This window comes from Protopterus annectens, chromosome 2.part0, assembly GCF_019279795.1.
Source record: "Protopterus annectens isolate FY-2018-M chromosome 2.part0, PAN1.0, whole genome shotgun sequence".
Taxonomy (NCBI): Eukaryota; Metazoa; Chordata; order Ceratodontiformes; family Protopteridae; genus Protopterus; species Protopterus annectens.
The window spans coordinates 726,044,810-726,064,435 of NC_056728.1; the positions used below are offsets into that span (position 1 = coordinate 726,044,810).

Consider the following 19,626-nt stretch of genomic DNA (forward strand, 5'->3'; position numbering starts at 1 on the left):
TCATCTGTTGCAATATTCAGTCAATTTCCTTTTCAAGCCATCTACCAAGAAAGCAATTAAAAAATGTACTATGAAATACTCAAACTAATAAACATGTATATCTCTTATTAAATAAAAGAGCTATATCCACATTTGAAATTTCTGGCTTCATACAAATACATTCTCATGCAATGTGCCATATTATTAAAAAAACATGTAACTTTTTTTTTAACACATGACATAAGTGAAAGCAAAGTCATATCCAGTTTTCTATGGACCCTTAAAACAACTAGAGTTGGGTGATATAGCAACAACATAATAATTACTTGCATTTCGTCAAATTATATAAATAATAAGGCCTCAAAAATAATTTAGCAGCAGAACTGGGCAGCTTTCTCTAATCATCACTGAAATATCCAATCTGTCCTGCAGTGTTATGTAACAACCACTGTTTAGCACTCTGTAAAATATTACATAATGTAGAAAAAATCTGCAGGCCAACATGCATTAATAACCTTACATTCCACATTAGAAGATACATACAACCTACATTACTTTTCCAGCCTCAAATATTCCTGAATCTAATACAGCATCAGCAGGAAGCACCCAAAATGTAAGAAGTGAACCACAATCTCAGCCAAAGGAATAACACCACATCTAATATTATAAAATGCATTCAAGTATAATATATCTAAACATAAAAAATACATCTGCATGGAAGGTAGATGCCCATGGAATGACTTCACAATGTCTGTGACATTACTTCATGCCCATTACCTGCCAAAAGATGTAGCTCTGTGCTTCTGCTTTCATTTTTTATGCTTACTGACCCTCTTACCTATCATGGAAGAAGAACTAGTTTCTGAAGCATCCATTTCCTAGTCTGATGCAGTACCATCAATCTCAAACCATACACAGCAGGCTGTTTAGCAGACATCTGTTTTCAGATGCTATGCCCCCCCCCCCCCCCCCCCTGAGTGAAGGAACAGCACCTTATATCATAATTATAATTCTGAAATGGAAGGCACTGATTGGTGCCTCACATCAAAATGTCAACATCAACAAAAGGGGGGATAAGGGACTAAGGAGAACTGCCATTGTGTTTTCTGTAACATTCAAGAAATTATAAGATATTATTAGCAGACTCAAAAGTAATATTTGCAAAATATTCTTTCCAATGTGCACAATGGCACTAAAAACTCTACAGAAACTTATGATGGGTGCATGAGCAGCACACATAAAATATCACAGTATTACAGTCAGCAAGGAAGGAACAGGGACTCGCTGCAGACACTAGATGATATATAGAATTCCAAATGTCACCACCAAAGGAAGGTATGGAAACAGCTGCAGCAGTCAGAATTCCACCAAAACTTTACAGTATCGCCATTTATCCTCCTGGTTTGGCAACAGGCCACCAGAGACCTCAACAGATACTGCTAATTAAACATGGATGTAGGTTGTAAAAATAACACTTTGCATTTTCAGCTTCAATTCTTGCAACTATATCAGACCATGAAGTAGAATCACAAACGGCATCATGAACAAGCATTTCAGGTGCAGTTAATCTATCTTTAAAGCTACCAAACACAGTAACAAGAAAATTATCAGGTGCAACATGCTCTCTGAAGTTGGAATCCCCACACTGATGTCCTAAACTGCATCAGATAAGTCCATGTCACAAACGGAAACAATATGAAGTTTCACCTTACATCGTCATTGCCAAATTTCTCTTGAGCCAATATAAATACCACTTTAGGTCTTCTCTGAATAATGGCCATGAGTTCAACAAGCGGAATCTATCCAATCAAGAAATGTTAGCAGGGCCATTTACTTTGCTGATGACTGTTTAGCAGGAAACCTGACTGCAAAATGTACTGAACGGAATCTATCCAATGAAGAAATGTTAGCAAATAAAAAAAATCTGTCAGATGCTTCCTTTCACATTCACGTGTAGTTCTGCTGTGGAACCTGAATATAGAATGGACATTTTATTTGCTTATAACCATTTAACAGGACAACTAATTAATCTCATGGGAGCTAAAAGAAAAATCTGCAAATGTTGTTGTGTCTTTTGGCTTTAAGACCTGACTGTAGCAGGGCCATTTACTTTGCTGATGACTGTTTAGCAGGAAAACTGACAGCAAATGTACTGAAGCTAAATATCATGCTTTGTGTAGCCCAGTATTTATAAAATACTACTATCACTACACCCTTTACATAAGTGTGTGTGTGTATGTGTGTGTGTGTGTGTGTGTGTGTAAGGCTCGGACTAAAAAAAAAAAAAAGTCTATTTGAGGGGCTTGTTCTGTTTTATTTTTCCAACAATTGCCTAATTACTAATTTCAGAATAAGACAGTAAAAAAGTGATTTATTGCCTGATACAGCACCTCAGTACAAGTGCCTCATGCTTTATAATAACTAAAGATATGCTCTTAATAGATAAGTCATATTTTGCATTGGTCCATAACCTCATTAACATTTTTGTACTTCTCAACATAGTCGATGGAAAATTGACCTCACAATTTCCATCTTGTCCTGTGCCCAAAATCTATCATTTTTGTAAAAATAATTTATAATAGTATAGTTTTGACTAAAAGTACCTAAACTTTACATGTATAAGTACATCTAACAGAGAACTGCAACAAACAAAATGTTGCAATACATGTCAAGGAAAGCCATGGTTGTTGATATTTCATGTGATCTGTTCTGTATGGTTTCATCGTTCAGACTGTGTTAAAACTCAGTCACATAAATCTGCTGTTAAAACTTTTGGTCAATTTATATTTCACTGAAAAAAAACTTTAAATAACAGGTACGAGAACATGTAAAAATGCTTCAGTTCACACAGATGAGACACTGACTACAGAACTTTTTGTTGCTGAGTCTTCCCTGCTATTAATGGTTTATCCTAAAATATTAATTTATATACATGAAAAATATAAATAACTTCGGTTGAAATGCTGAACACATTTAAGGGAGTTAAAGTCAGTAATTCCATACAACTTTACGTGACCTAATTGCATGCTTATAAAATGGAAAGAACTGCCCAATAGCAGCTTTACTAGTGCTGATTTTCATGAAGGTTATGCCCTTATCTCAGTGTTTAGCAATTTATGTTCTTTGCATTGTAGGAGGCTGTAATTATATTTTACTGATAAATGTAATGTACCTGGAGGGGGCAGTAGCACAATAACTGACATTTTTTTCAGCAAAACAAGCACAGGTACTTAAGTTTAAACTATAACTTGTTTGAAGTGGAGTACCTGAATTAATACTTAATATGCATATGCTGCACTGCTTGTGATATTAACAAGCCTTGAAACTAGCAATGTAAACTATTCTACAGATATCTACAGCAAACAGGCACCACACTCGTGCCACACTCAGACATCATCCTTCAGAATTCTCTACTGGAACAATGTTATGGCATAACACCAACTACCATTCCTCCATTTTCTAAATAAGGCCCAAAAATCACCTGCCCTTTATCCACTGCCAGAGGACAATCATGCTTGGATCACAATCGGTCCATCTCCCACTCTGTCCCTCAACAAGCTACAACAAAGCAGTACTCAGGTAAACGTTATAATATCCCTCAATCAATACCAAGACAGTGAAGTCAGTTCTCACAAGCTAAGCCACTGATGTAACAACAGATAGGGCCCAATAACATTCCTCTTCGACAGTCTGGTTAAAGACTTCATAGAAGCTAAACTGAGCAGATGTTACATGTTGTCAGAGTAAAGAAATATATCTGTATAAATAAAGAAAAAGACTTCATAGAAGATAAACTGAGCAGATGTTACATGTTGTCAGAGTAAAGAAATACATCTGTATAAATAAAGAAATGCGTGTCTTTTCAAGTGTGTGTGCTTGGAAGCAGTGAAATATAATTCAAAGGGGGAAAATTCTTATATATGTATATATATATATATCTATATATATATATATATATATATATATATATATATATATATATATATATATATATGTATATATTATATATAAAATTACCACAAATTTTCTCACTACAAAATCTTAACAGAAGAACTGAAACACTTGTATTCAATGTTTCAAATTATTCCTCAGTGTAAGTGGAATACAGGAGAGGCTTGAAATAGTAGTGGCCATATTTGTACATGCTGTGGGGGAAGCCTAGAAGGTACTTGACTGTGTTTCTTTCTTGAAGCTCAGAAAGATAAAACAGCATCAATTACACAGATGTTACTGTGAGCCTAATAAGGGTTTGCCAATTACTCACCATTTAAGATCCAAATAATGCTAAAGAAGTTATACATGGGTAGTTGTACAACTCAAGAAACAGAACAGTTTGTTGTACTGTTAGAGTGAAGGTATTCTTAGTGAATTCACTGTAGTACATTAAGTTAGAATAATAGGCCTGAAAATATAGACTCAGACTTGTGTTTCCATGTATGCATTTAGTTTCAGGGAAAGACAGTTTGTTGGAATGGAAAGATAAAGCATGAAATATGCAAAATACAAAATATTTCTTTCTCAAGGGAAAGATGTATGTGCAATGGAATGGTAGTTAAAGAGGCACATACAAGACAAGGCTTGGCAACCAAGGTTAAGGAGGTGTGAAAAGCATTGCAGGGCTTTGGTATTATTAGAAGAATATACTTTAGATATGGTCAATGAAGTCACTTAGTTCGGACTGACATACAGAAAAGATTAAAAATATCCAGCATTTTAGAATATGAGTTAGCTTTTGGACTTGTATGTAAAAGGGTCTCTACAATACAGACACTTGATCCTGAGTACAGGAGACAGGTCATCTAAAGACAGTTTCAGTTTATATTATTCAGGAGAATCAGAATATATGTGCAGAAACTTTGGATATATTTAATAGCACTGTTATTACTAACCAGCATTCCAGCATTTCTACAGGTTGTTATTATCAGCACTGTTAATAAAGACAGTATTCAGATATTGTGAATATGTAATAAAGCCTTATTAACCAAACTACAGTATTTGTAGAATTCATTCTGAAAAGTACAAAAGACTTGGCCCATAAAAGAGAGACTGGCATGTTCAGCACAAGTTTGGTTATTTCATAAATAAAGACTTTCATTCCAGTCTCATTTCAGCTGTTTCCAGTTAATTCCAGTATACTACAATCTTATTAATTCTTTCAGGTATAATAAGAAGTTATGTTCTTACCATAACGTTCCATGTTAGTTGCCTTCTTCTCGCCTTCTTTCTTGCTGGATGGGTTCGGAGCCGATCCTCGGCTCCGACTCGGCCTATACTATAGCTCGAGAGCTATTTTTACCGGCTCGAGGCAGCCCTATAACCCACAATACCATGCGCTAACTCCCCAGATCTCGTTTTGAAGCTAAGACATAGTATAAATATATTATTATAATCCTCATTTGCAAGTACGGACTCCCTGCTAGTAACACTAAAGATACGGGGAAACCGTAACATGTTGTATCTCAAGAAATGGAAGGACTCCGAGACCTCAAGTCTGTCCAGGATAGGGGGCAGGAGGGAGGGGCGCAAGAAAGAAGGCGAGAAGAAGACAACTAACATGGAACGTTATGGTAGGTACATGACTTCTTAATGTTAAGTTGTCATTCTCGCCTTCATTCTTGCTGGATGGGACAGCGTCCCTTGCACCTTAGTCCTGGGTGGCTCAATGGAACAGACTCCTGAGTACAGTGGAACCAAAGTCAGCTCTATTTCTTGAGGCTATATCAAGTTTGTAATGGGCAATAAAGGTATGTTGGGAAGCCCATGTAGCTGCTGCACATATGGCATCTAATGGTAACCTTGCTTGAAAGGCCGTTGATGTTGATAGTGCCCTGGTTGAATGAGCCTTAGGCTTAGACGGAAGTTGTCTGCGTCTCAACTCATAGACAAAGGTAATAATAGATGTCAACCATCTGGAGAGAGTAACCTTTGATACTGGAAGCCCTTTCTTTCCTGCAGCATAAGAGAGAAAGAGCTGGTCTGACTTTGAGTTGTTTTGTCCTGTCTAGATAATACCGTAGTTGGCGATGAACATCCAATGAATGTAATTTCTGTTCAGCCCTGTTGTAATAGTCTGGGAAGAAGACAGGCAAGTCAATGGAGTGGTTTAGATTTGCTTCAGAGGACACTTTCGGTAGGAAGGAAGGATCTGTTCTGAGAGTTACCCTGTCTTTGTGAAAGACCAAATAAGGGGGACGGACAGACAAGGCTTGAAGTTCCGATACCCTATGGCTACTAAAAACAGAGTTTTCCAAGAAAGAAGCTTGAGGGAGCAAGAGGCTGCAGGTTCAAAGGGAGGCAGAATCAATGAGGTTAGAACCAAATTCAAATCCCATTGTGGGGGCGGATCCTTACTGGAGGTCTAAGCAAAAAGATGCCCTTGAGAAAGGCTTTACAGAGTTTGTGGGACATAATATTTGCTTCTGAGAGCCCCACATGAAAATTAGCAATGGCCGCTAATTGTACCCTGATAGTGGCTGACGATGACCCTGAATGAAAGAGTTCCGCCAGAAAGTCTAGAACCTTATGAATGGGTGTATGGAAAGGATCTAAGGACCTAGCTTGTGCCCAGAGCGAAAAACGCTTCCATTTACTCGCATACGTCTTCCTAGTATTGGACTTATGGGAAGCCAGAATGATATCACGGACAGGAGGAGAAATAAGGGGAAGCCTGGCTATGGCTGGAAGTGGAGCAACCAAGCTGTAAGGTTGAGGGAATGAAGAGACTGATGCAGCTTGCCCGTGAGATGGGTCAACAGATCCGGAAGGGGTTCCAGATGCCAAGGCTGTTCCAGTAGGTAACTGTGCAGGAACGGAAACCATACTGGTCAAGGCCAAAACGGAGCAATGAGGATCATTTTGGATCTTAATGCGGTTGCTTTCTGAATTAATTGCGGGATCAATGGTAAGGGAGGAAAGGCATATAGAAGACCCCGGGGCCTATCGTGAACAAGAGCATCTCTGGGGGGATGGCCTGGTAGAGGAAAGAGTGTGAAGAAGTCGAGGAACTTGCTGTTTTGAGGAGTTGCGAAAAGATCACAGCAAGGCTGGCCCCACTTCTGAAATATTCTGTCTGCTACCGCTTGATTTAGAGACCACTCGTGAGGCATGAGAATAGTTCTGCTCAATCTGTCCGCTATGACGTTGGACTTCCCGGGGATGTGCGTTGCTATCAGAAACTGTTGAGAGGAAATCGCCCATTGCCAAAGTCCGAGTGCTTCTCGACATAGGAGGTAGGACTTTGTTCCGCCCTGCTTGTTTATGTACCACACCACAGACATATTGTCCGTTTGAATTGCTATAGTCCCTGTGGGAAGAGAGCTCTGAAGGGCTTGCAATGTTAAAAGCACTGCCATCATCTCCAGGACATTTATGTGCAGGTGGCGTTCTAATTGTTGCCATGTGCCCTGGACCATCCTGCCCTGATAGTGCCCCCCACCCGATCAGGGAGGCATCCGTTGTCACCGTGGCAACTGGGGGGGAGAACAAAGGGTCTGCCCTGAAAAAGCTGAGGGGAAACCATCCACCAGGAGAGATGATTCTTGCATGATGAGGTTATCAAGATGTTGTGAGTCATTGGGAGCTGTTGAAAGGACCACTGAGAAAACAGCATCCACTGGAAGAGCCTCATGTGGAAGCGGGCTAATGGGAGTAGAAGAATCGCCACTGCCATGAGGCCTAACGCTTTCAATACTAGCTTGACTTGAACTCTGTTGGACTGAAACATGGACTGAACATTTCGCCTTATGTCTGTCACTCTCTGAGGTGGTAATGTTTAATACGGCGCCTATAAAGTTTATACATTGACAAGGCGACAAGGAAGATTTTGCAAAATTTATAGAAATACCAAGATTGTTGCAAAGTTGAATAGTGTAATCCCTGGCCATTATAAGATGCTGCTTGGTGGTAGCGGAAATGAGCCAGTCGTCTAGATATGGAAACACCTGGAATCCTTTTTGTCTCAGGTGAGCCATGACCACTGCCAAGCATTTGGTGAACACCCGGGGGGCTGTGGTGAGACCAAAGGGCAGGGTTCTGAATTGATAATGACTGGCTCCCAGCCGGAAGCGGAGAAACCTCCTGGAGCGCCTGTGTATCTTTATATGATAGTACGCATCCTGGAGGTCTAACGAGCACATCCAGTTGTCTCTGCCCAAAAAGGGTAGAATGGACTGCAGTGTTACCATCCAAAATTTTGTCTTTTGTACAGAGTTGTTCAATCTGCTGAGGTCCAAAATGGGTCTCCAGTCTTTTTTGGTACCAAAAAGAATCTGGAGTAGATTCCGGATCCTAGCTGATCTGCTGGGACTGCCTGGATGACTCTTTTTTCTAACAGCTTTTTTATTTCTAGCTGTGCCTGACCCCTTTGTGCGGGTGGTACGTCTGGTAGGGGTCTTGGCAGTTGTACCGGAGGGGAAGTGAAGGGAATTTTGTAACCCTCGGATATGATCTTCTGTACCCATGTGTCTTGGGAGAGGGATTGCCAGGCTTCCGGGTACAGAGATAATCTTCCCCCAACTGCCTCCAAAGGCGGACAGTCAGGCAGCTTCTCAGGGATGCTGAAAGTGTTGGTCAGGGAAAGATTCCCTGGAACCCTGGTTCTGTGGACCCCCTCTGCCCCTGGGGCGGCGTCTGTTATTATTCCCCCCTCTGCCTCTGGGGGGAAATTCACCATGTGCGGCAGGCACGACTCCCTGTGGTTTGCAGAACCACATCTTTCCACCCCTCTGTCCCTTAGGATAAGGTCTAGAAGGTGTGGAAAAATGGACTCCCATGGCAGAGAGAGTCTTACCATCTTGCTCGCATCTGGTGAGGGTATTCTTCACCTGAGGTCCAAACAATTCTGAACCATCAAAGGGGGTGTTGGTGAAGGACGCCTTGAAGGGATCGGCAAAGTTACAGAGTCACATCCAAGTGTGACGTCTCAACGCAACACCTGTGCCTGCGGCCCTACTCGCTCCATTGGCTGCGTAGGAGATAAGCCGCATGGAGGAGTTAACAATGGAGTTTAGGGTGGCCAGCTGGGAGTTCATCTTGTCCTGATACCCCGCAGCAGAAGGATTCTGTACAGTTTCACCCAGTTCTTTGAGCAAGTCTCTCTGAAGGCGGGTGAAATGACATAAATAGTTCAGCAATCGCATAGTAAAGGTCGCTGAAGCAAATGTCCGCTTGCCGTACCTGTCCATGGTCCTGGACTCTTTGTTAGGAGGATGAACAGGTACAGAAGGATCAGCCAATTCCTTCTTAGTGGCTGCTGCTACCACCATAGCATCAACTGAAACACCTTTGGTGAGAAAGGATTTGTCCTCTGGTGCAGAAATAAATTTAGAGGGCCTCCTAGGGGTAGGTTCCATTGAATCAGGAGCTGCCCACGCCTTTCTAGCCACTACCTCCATTAGTGGGTCGACAGGGGGAGACACCCAGGAGGTGGAAGGGCGAGATCCAAAAGCGTCAAGGTAAACCGACTCATCCTCGGAGGGTTTGAGAGTGGACCAATTTCCCCTCTGTTTTAGGATCTCTAGGATGTCTGAAAGAGAGACATCCTCAGAGGGGGATCTCGGGGAACCCTCCGACTCATCCAAGTCGGTGTCTGACGTGACAGACTCGGGGGAGTCTATGTGCTTCCTCTTGCACTTTCTTTTCCTAGGGGGTTCCCCTGAAGATTCAGGGGAGGCCTCGGAAGAGGAGGAGACACCCAAAGTGGGTACCCTACTCTTTGGATCTCTGCTGTCAGATGCAGGAGGATGGCCAGAGACCGTAACAGGCACTGTAGAGGGAGGAGCTGCAGAACTTAACCTTGGAGTGGACACTGGGTCCAGCACGCTTCTCATCATCTCGAAGGCTCCCCTATCAGGTACCAAGGGTAGTCCCGGCACCGAAGAGACCTGAACCGCTCCCGGCACCGACAGAGAAGGCTCCGAGAATGATGTCGGGGCTGAACTAACCAGAGCCGAAGCTCCGAGAGGGAGAGAGTCGGACAAGGGTCCGATGCCACTCGCCCCCTCGGAGCCGACAATGGAGTCCCGGCACCCGGACCTCTCCACGGACGGAACCAATGAAGAGGTCGGAGCCAACGACACCGGAGCCGAAGGTGGAAGTATCGGCTCAGACGTGGGCAAGGTTACGGTTCCGACAAACTCCGGCTCCGAACTCGAGAGGTGAATCGGAGGAGGAATCGATAGCAGTACCGAAGGAGCCACAGTCTGGTGAGACAGGCTTTGGAGCATTTGGGCTAGTGCCTGAGATTTTATGAGCCTACTGACCACCCTCTCAATGCCGTGGTCGGAAAGCCTGGATGACCTAGATGAGCGAGTCCTATGACTCCGCTCCGATAGGAGAGGTGATCTCGGAGCCGATCGGACGGATTCTAGTGAGGGGGATCTAGAGCGCTTGCGCGCTGGGGTCGGCTCCGATGCAGGTTTCGGAGCGGATACCACTTTGCCCGCCTCAGATCCGACTGGAACCGATGTCAGAGCCATCTCAATAACGCCAGCCCTCGACTCAGAAGCTGGAGTCGAGGGTTTGGCGGTTTTTGAAGACTTCCCCGAGCCAGACATGGACGGGGAGTCATCGGGCTTTAATAAGCCCCTTAAGATGAGTTTATTACGACGCTCCTGCAGGACTCTTGAACTAAACCCGTGACAGACGGAACAAGAGTCCTGCAGGTGTAAAGGCCCTAAGCAGTAGACACAAGAAGTGTGACCATCTGTCAGAGACATTTTCTGATAGCACGAGTCACACTTCTTGAATCCCGAGACCTTAGCGTCTTTGGACGTAGTTCTAACAACAGCAAACACAGTAATCACAGTCAGTCCACACACACACACTCAACTTAAAACTAGAAAAAAGTTAAGGGAACTGACTAAACACCACACACAGACACTGTAAGGAGTGGGGAAAACTAAGGTAAAGCTCATAGGCCCAAAGATAAAAATTAACTAAGGAAGGGAAGAAGGGCTACAAAAGGGCTGTAATGAATAAAACAATCGATAGGGACCTAACAAAGGGTATCTATCTGGAAAACTACCTGAAAAATAGTACTATAGAAAAAAATTCTCTTTACTGACCTGAGCCGGTAAAAAAAGGCAACCTTGCAGCGAAGTGGCAAACGAGATCTGGGGAGTTAGCGCATGGTATTGTGGGTTATAGGGCTGCCTCGAGCCGGTAAAAATAGCTCTCGAGCTATAGTATAGGCCGAGTCGGAGACAAGGATAGGCTCTGAACCCATCCAGCAAGAATGAAGGCGAGAATGACAACTTAACATAAGATCATATACGGGCAGGCTATTAAAGGTGACATGACCTGCAAACATCAAAAGATGTGGCTATATACAAAGCAAGAATGTAGGAAATGCAATCAAGTCAATTATCTTTTGAGGAATACAAATTTATAAAATAAAAAAAAAGAAAAACGCTGTTTACCAAGATGCAAGGTAAACTACCCCCTTGTTGAACACCTGTATCTACCTGTGCAAAATAAAGTTTCTGAATAAAAAAGGGATGGTGATGTTTATACTATCCTACGTAAACCTACTGATCTCATACCATGATCCTCACATTTAACCACAATGCAACTGAGATGAAGAAGCTTTTTTTTACAAAAAATTGGTCGGGAGTGTTTGGTCCCATTTGTCTAACTCAAAAGCTAGGTGAGTCCTCTACTTTTTTCTTTAAACTCAAAATAAATGTTAACGGGTTACTGCAAAAAGGGAGCAGTAAAGTGACAAGAAACACTGACAAAAACAGGGGAAGTACAAGTTGGGGGGGGCATGCTCTCAATGTAGTTTATTTATGATGGTGTAAACATTAGCATCCCTTCTTACTGAAACGTTATTTTTCAGGGGTCGATAAAACTTTACAACAAGTGCGGTAGTTTACCTTCCTATCTTGCCTTACATGCTCTGTGTTTTAAGTTCAGAAGACTGAAAATGCATTACAGTCTACAATTTAAAAACACACTTATGCAATAAAAAGAGAAATGAAAAAAAAATACCCAAAACTGTGTACTAACTAAAAAGTTTTTTTTCTGAAGAAGAAGGTACAGATTTCTGAGAGGTTAAGTTGAAAGAAAAGGCTGGAATACCATGAAGTATTATATTGGCAGTTATTGTTACATGCCTCTCAGACCACAACCAAAATTGATTACTTATGATTTTTTTTTTATTATGGTTGTATTTTAATGTCACAAAATTTTTTTATGTTTTGAATTTTAACCAGTAAGTTCTGATAGTTTTTTTTTTATTTTTGACAGGTCTGTCTCTTTAAGGATGGCTTGGAGAGGTTTTCATTTGTCATGGGATTTCATTTGACATGTGATCACACTACTTGTTTAAACCAAAATGGAGTCAATATTTGCAGTTGTGACTAAGTCCTTAAGAGAAGAATAAATGAAAGCTCTTAACTCTTGTGATTTACTTACTTGCAATACATTTCCACTGGACACAAATTTGAAACAGTTCTTGGAAAGTACAACCACAGTGTTTTTTGGATTGTTTGTTTTGACTACTGCAATCAAAAAATTTGTCTTGTTGCTGTCCTACACATGTGGATTTCTCCCAACAAGGTACATCAGTGATCAGTTTACTGCCTTTTATTTGAATGCACAAGTTACCTGCCCTTGACTTTTGACAATCATCTTGAGTCTATGATAGTGAAGAAAAGGAAGGAAGTTTTGACCAATATAATGCATTTCAACTTGCTGCTGCTATTAGCAGCCATCCCAATTGTCATCCCAAAGATCAATCACTGTAATAAAAAAATAAATAAAATAATGGATCACTTCTGTGGGAAGTATGTATCACTGTCCGCATGTGTATCTGGTGCCCTCCCAGAAAACAAAACTGCAAGTGAAAAGACATCCCTGAAGATCTAAATCATCTGCTACTATCAACTACTGCTACTATTAGCTAAGTGCTGACACTGGCTGTTCTGGTCTACCAATCTCTATTACTTACTTTACATTCCTTCAATCACAAATTACCTACATTTTTCTAATCAGGATCATACAGAAACCCTGATGAGGCTAAACTGCATACCTGAAGAATGAATGGATGATTTTTTTCCAGGAAATGACAATTTCTGTGGGGCCAGCACACAGTCATGGATGATGAGAGGGCCCACTGCAGTCTCACATTTTTCTGATGTCTAACATTATAACACTAGGTGTTTATATCAAATGACAGCAGTAGTCATAGACTGGCTTAATGCCAATCAGTTGCAAGCCACCTTATGATATGCATATACCTCAAACATCTGATTGTGATCAAATGAGAAAACAGAAGCAAATAAATAATGGGTACTGTAATGAAGTTCATCTCTTTGGTATCAGATACATATGCTAGCCATCCACTGCAGCCCTCTAAGATGTGAGCAAGTATGCACACACACACAGACACACACTTTGTTTTGAGAAGCCTGCTTGATGGTCAGTTGCTTACACACACAACATGCCTATCCTTCCCCCAGAAGATGACCATTTCCTACGTACACAGCTCACTTGCTTACAACTGATGTTAGCTTGTAATTAAGGTAAAAATAAGTCATCTCAGTAATTATAACTTGTTACTCTCACACAATGTGGACTTCCCCTACCACAAGCCATATAACTATCTTTTACTTTCCACACAGACTGCTTCACTCCCCCAGCCCCACCTCTCACGTGATCATCACTAATGTATAATCATAAAGAAAGTGAAAGAAGTTGGTACACCTCTGAACCTCTTTGCTCAAGAACCAGGGAAAAGCCGAAAAATAATGATGAACTTCACTGCCTTCAGAAAATATATGTTAATACAAAACTTGTTGTTCTCGAAAAACATTTGTTCCTCATTACTTTTTGACTCTTTCCCTGACATTTGCATTAAGATGGTGAGGGCTATGTCTGAAACTCAAATATCTGTCATTATTTAGTGTCAGTAGTTCTCAAACAAACAATCTGCCCGAAAAAACACAACTTCTACAATAAACAGATAAAACATACGAGGCAAAATCAGATACATTCTGAGAAATAAAGGATAGGCAAGAGCTACAGTAATGTATTCACACTTGCTGCTGTCATTCACAAAAGTCCCCAACTACAGCCATAATTACTTAAAAATACATAAATAAATACATTAATTAAATAAATAAATAAATAAATAAATGGACGACTTCTGTGGGCAGTGTGTACTGTTGCTACTACTCACAAATATATCAAGTGTCTTGAAGGTGTTTGTAAACCATCCTGAAAAAGAAAAAAAATTCCTAAAGATCAGGAGCACCTGTTCATGTTGAAAATCCCAGGTCAATGCAGACATTAGTCACTTTGGGCAGCTGATCTCTAGCACTTACCTCACATTCACTAATCCACATATTACCAGTTTTGCCTTAACCAGAGTAGTACTACAACCCCATTTAAGACAAATCATACTGTATGAGGATGACTATATGAATGATTTCATTGCAGCCTTTATGGGGCTCCAAAATAGTTGTGATGAAGGAGACACCCCCACAACTGCAAATTTCACAGGTGCCTAATACTAGCTATGCATTTAAGGAACACTCAACATGACAGTACCTGGACACAGCAACATATTTAAACTCTAACTTATACCAGTAAAACAAACTGCAGAGTATAACTTGATGACTACTACAAGGTAGTACCCAAATTTTGCAAAATACTGCACATTTTAATAACATTTTTCTACAATTTTCCAGTGGCCCTGTTTATCACCATTCTATCAGTATCGATACATGTTTCATCACAGTAACAACTTCACCAGACTCTACAACTCCTTTAAATATTTGCTGTTCTTTTTGCTGTTACAGTAGCAGTACAAGCCATATTCAAAGAAAATAAAAAATAAAGCAGCTGCATTTGTTATTCAAATATCACATTATTCAGCACATAAAACCTAAAAAAAATCCATTTTATACATGTATTTTTTTATGTACATTCAGTCTGATGGAACAAAAACAAAACAAGAGTGAATACCTTTAAAACAGCAAGCAAATTAATAAAGTACTGAGAGTCTGAAAGTTGTTTAGCATACACTACACTATATATATATATATATACACACACACACACACACACACACACACACACACACACACACACACACACTGTTTCATGTGTACTACACTAACTTTTATGACACATGATGAGTCATAAAAAGTCAACCCACTCTATTTCTAAAACTAATCTGAATAACTAAAAACATAATGTGACAGCATGGTACTGTGGGAACAAAAGTTGTTTAGTAAATAATTTCTTTATATATTAAACATGACACGTTTGTTTAAAAAAAAAAATCAAACTTGAAAATAACTGACATTTTGCAAATAATAGTTTTCCATGCTAGTATTATGCTCTTACAATAATAATACAAATAACAACAAAATGGCCAAAAACGAAAACAAGGTGATACATGGAATGTGTGAGTTTCTCTTCTAAATTATACTATTCATACACTTACACATATATATCATACATGTCAACATGCTGTGCATTACATTGATGAAGAAACATCAATACATATTATACTGATGTTGACATCTTTAGAATACACTTGTCTGAAAGGGAAAAAAAATCAACAAATGTACAAATTAAAGTAAAACAAACATTTTATTTTGCAATTGGTGGAAAAATACCAGTAACTTGTAAACACATTACCTAGGTATAGTGATGCTGTTAGAGAATAACCTCTGCAGTTGACTGTTGCATACAATTTTCACAGCTATTAGTACAAAAATGATCCCTGACTTTGCAGTGCAGATTATTATACATATGTCATACCAGACCCCCACACATTCCATGCTTTTCACCTCACTGCTAATCCAGCACTAGGTGAAAAATATGTATGCAGTCCTCAAGGAAATGACTTGTAAATAGTGCTCACTCCTCTTAAAAAAATAAATAAATAAAAATAACTTGGGTACTTTATTCTCCACTTTTGCATAACAATGCTGCAAGGAACAGTAAAGGACTACCTTAGCTTAACACATGTAAAAGCAATCAGCCAACCAGCATTTAATGAGCTGCATAAGAAAAACGTTTTAAGAACAGACTACACACTACTGCATCCAGTTGTATCTCATAACATAAAATTACTATAGAGTTCATCAAAGCAATATACCAGTAACAAAACTACACCTATACTAACTCCTATTTCATAGATACTACAGCTAGTCTAACTGCTACGTTTCCCAAACCCAACTTGTCCACACACAACAACAGCAGCTAACACCAGTACAGCCCCTATTCCCAACTTTACTCTGTCACCTATACCCACCTCGACTATTAAAAAAATGCTTCTAAAACTCAAACCATGCACAAATGCCCCTGACAATATACCCGCCAAAAACCTGCAAATCTCAGCCAGCTCAATCTCTTACCTTATCAGCATGCTTCTCAACAGATCTACCCAAGAGTCCTATATGCCCATCATCTGGATAACAGCTTATATCTTCCCTCTACACAAAGGGGGCCCCCAACATAGGCACCACCAACTTCTACACCATTGCTATACTAACACCTGTCTCTAAAATTCTGGAAAAATGTATTAATTCTCAATTTCTTCACCATCTGACTCACAACCACCTCTCCCCCCACCCAACACTGACTTAGGCCAGCACATAGTACCACCATTGCTCTAATATCCTTCATGGAAACTGTCAACAAAGCCTGTGATGCTGGTAAAATCGTATCTTCATTTCTTGATCTTTCTAAAGCTTTCAATACTATTTCCCACTCTCTCCTTCTAACAAAACTCTCTAACAAAGGTACCTCACCTCAGACTCTAAACTGGTTCACTAATTACCTCACTAACAGGCAACAATCAATTAAATGGCAAAACTCTTACTCCCCCTTTCCTAAGCACCACCACCGGTGTTCCTCAAGGCTCCATTTTAGGCCCACTTCTGTTTAGCATATTTATCAATAACTTCCACACTCTCTCATGGCTCAGTCATCCAGTACGCAGATGACTCACTACCATCTGCACTGCAAACAACTCCTCAGACCTACACCAACTCACCCAAAATGCCCTCACCTCCACCAAAATGTGGATGTCTAATAATCATCTTGCCCTGAACCCCAACAAAACCAAACTAGTAATCTTTGCCCCCAAAAAGTCCAGGGTCTATATTATGATATTGCACGCTCAGAAGAGCGAACGACAAATAATCAACCCCATGTAAGTGAAAACTTACAATGTTGAAACTTCAGAACAGCGATTTTTTTTCTAAGGGAAAAAACGTTCCGAAACAAAAAAAAAAAAAAAACCTGTAAAACATTACATAATGTGGGGGGCTTCACCTCCCCACACCCCCCTACTTAAATTTACCAACTCCGAGATCGCACTACAGTGCCGAAAAGGCAAAGTAGAGAAAGTGGCCAAACTAATTCTTTCCCAGGGAAAGAATTAGCTTAAAAGCCACTTCGCTGTTTTGCCTTTTCGCGCTTTTCAGTTTGACAAAGACGCATTCGACAACCTGCATCTGCGACAGCATAATAGGGAGCCGAAGTCCACACCCCTACAAAAAAAGAACTTCACTATTCAATCCCTAAATGGTACCAACATCGACATTGTACCTAGCACAAAACTCCTAGATGTCATCATAGACGAAAACCTCACATTCGACCTGCACATCCAGGCCAATATCCAAAAGGCACATCAAAGGCTTGGCACTCTCTGCTGACACAAACATCTACTCAGTGCATCAGCCCAATTTTCCCTTGCCTCTTCTTTTCTATTACCCCCTCTTTTATACGGTGCCCCCTCCTCACCAACATTTGGTCCTCCCTAAAGTCCAAACTAGACTCATGCTACAACAAAATTGCTAAGTTTGTAACTAATGCCTCCTACTCGTTCCACCACTGCTTATCATTACGCAACCTAAAACAGTTTGAACTCCCCATCTAACTAACTACAGCTCACAGACTCATTCATAATCCATCCATGTGTCTTGCCCTATCTTTTATACTTACTGTATACCATCCTAACAGACCACTCCGATCCAACAACCAACTGCTTGTAAATGTAGAAAAACCCAAACTTTCAGCTGGCCAGATGCTTTACCATCACAAAACTTTGGAACTCCCTCCCCCCAACACTTAGAGCCACCTGCTCAGTAACCCTCTTCAAGACATCTCTGAAACAACACCTCTCCTCATTTTGGCTGTGCACATGTGCTAACACCACATCTCATATAACCTAACTTCAACCATCACAACTATTCTCACCCCCCACTCTACTACTCTGGCATCCTCCTTTCACATCCACCTGTCTTTTTACTTACTCCACCTCTCCATCATGTCCACTTCTCTCTTCTACTAACCCTCATTGTCCTACCATTGATCCCTCCTGTCTACTTCCTTCTCTTCCTAATACTTATAGACCTACCACTGAACCAAGCGACACATTCAGGTACTCTAGCAACCTACCTTAATATCATACCATCACTTTTATCTCCAACAATATCCACAGACTTTGCTGATTCCTGCAACAGGACTCATACAGCCTATCACTCAGCTATTACACCTCCTAAATGTGTGAAAAGTTTAAGTACCTAGTCTCTAATTAAGTCTTATATCTGCTTTGCACCCACTGCATGAAGTGTCCAATATAAATTTTGCTGGCTGAAAACTACTCATATGGAATGTTCTCATGTATATACTCTGTATTGCTTGTATAATATCTTTGATTTGAGAATGATTACTTACGTATTGATCAATTGTATAAGCTGCCAATAACATGTACTAAATGTCTTTATTAATGTAAATTCTGTATTGTATGTGAAAGGTCTTATATATGGAGCTTTTCTCCCCGGGACTCCGCTGAAAATGGGCACTTCTGGCCCAGCTGGACCATCCCAGTAAACAAATGCAAATAAATAAATAAAATAGTCATATTTTAATGGTTTCTCAAATTACAATTAATCTGCACTTAATGATTCCAAGTTTACACTACAACCAAATCTGCCACTGACGGTTGTGCAGGTATGCTCCACAGGCATACCTCTCAACTGTCTATACTTTCGTAGACTGTGCAGATTTTTGCCTCAAATTTTTGGTCTGTTACTTAGACAATATGTGGTTTTCTGGCAAAGCACCTAGGATCGATGTAACTAAATAATGACATTTGTGTTTCAGACTTCATATCCTTCAGAAAATGCAAGCTAACACAAATCCTTTGAGCCTAACAACTTTCTAAGTTTATAAGTGCACTATTTAAAATATGCCACTATTTTTGGACTGTTGTCTCCCCGTTAATTTAGGAGCTAAAAGACTCTCTACTCCCAGAAATAAGTAAAAGGCAATGAAACAGCTGAAAACATAGCAACAGATGGTGGTAATCAGAATGTCGTTATATAATTTCCACTGTACGCACTGAGTGCCTGCCGGGTGTTAAAACTTGGGTTTATTACTGCAATGTGCATAAAGCAACAACAGGGTGTCGCAGCCTCCTTTTCACAGTGATGCGTGTGCAGACGTCCTCCCCAGACCAGGAAGCTACCTCAATTCAGTACGTACAAAACATAGGTAGACGCGATGTGAATTACCGCAGCGGGCGGGTAACACTGCATGATCCAGTCCCTGTTATACTTAATCCCAACTGCTTAACAATCTTGGAAACCGAAGGAAAATAATACCCAAAACAACGAGGAAAAA

At 40.5% G+C, this 19,626-nt stretch overlaps 1 protein-coding gene across 2 annotated transcripts in view; it reads right to left on the reverse strand.

The window, feature by feature from the left end:
* The window catches only part of RAD23B (RAD23 homolog B, nucleotide excision repair protein), a 1,748,186-nt gene that overhangs the window by 1,214,113 nt on the left and 514,447 nt on the right, over window positions 1–19,626 (reverse strand). The gene's annotated exons all lie outside the window — the stretch shown is intronic.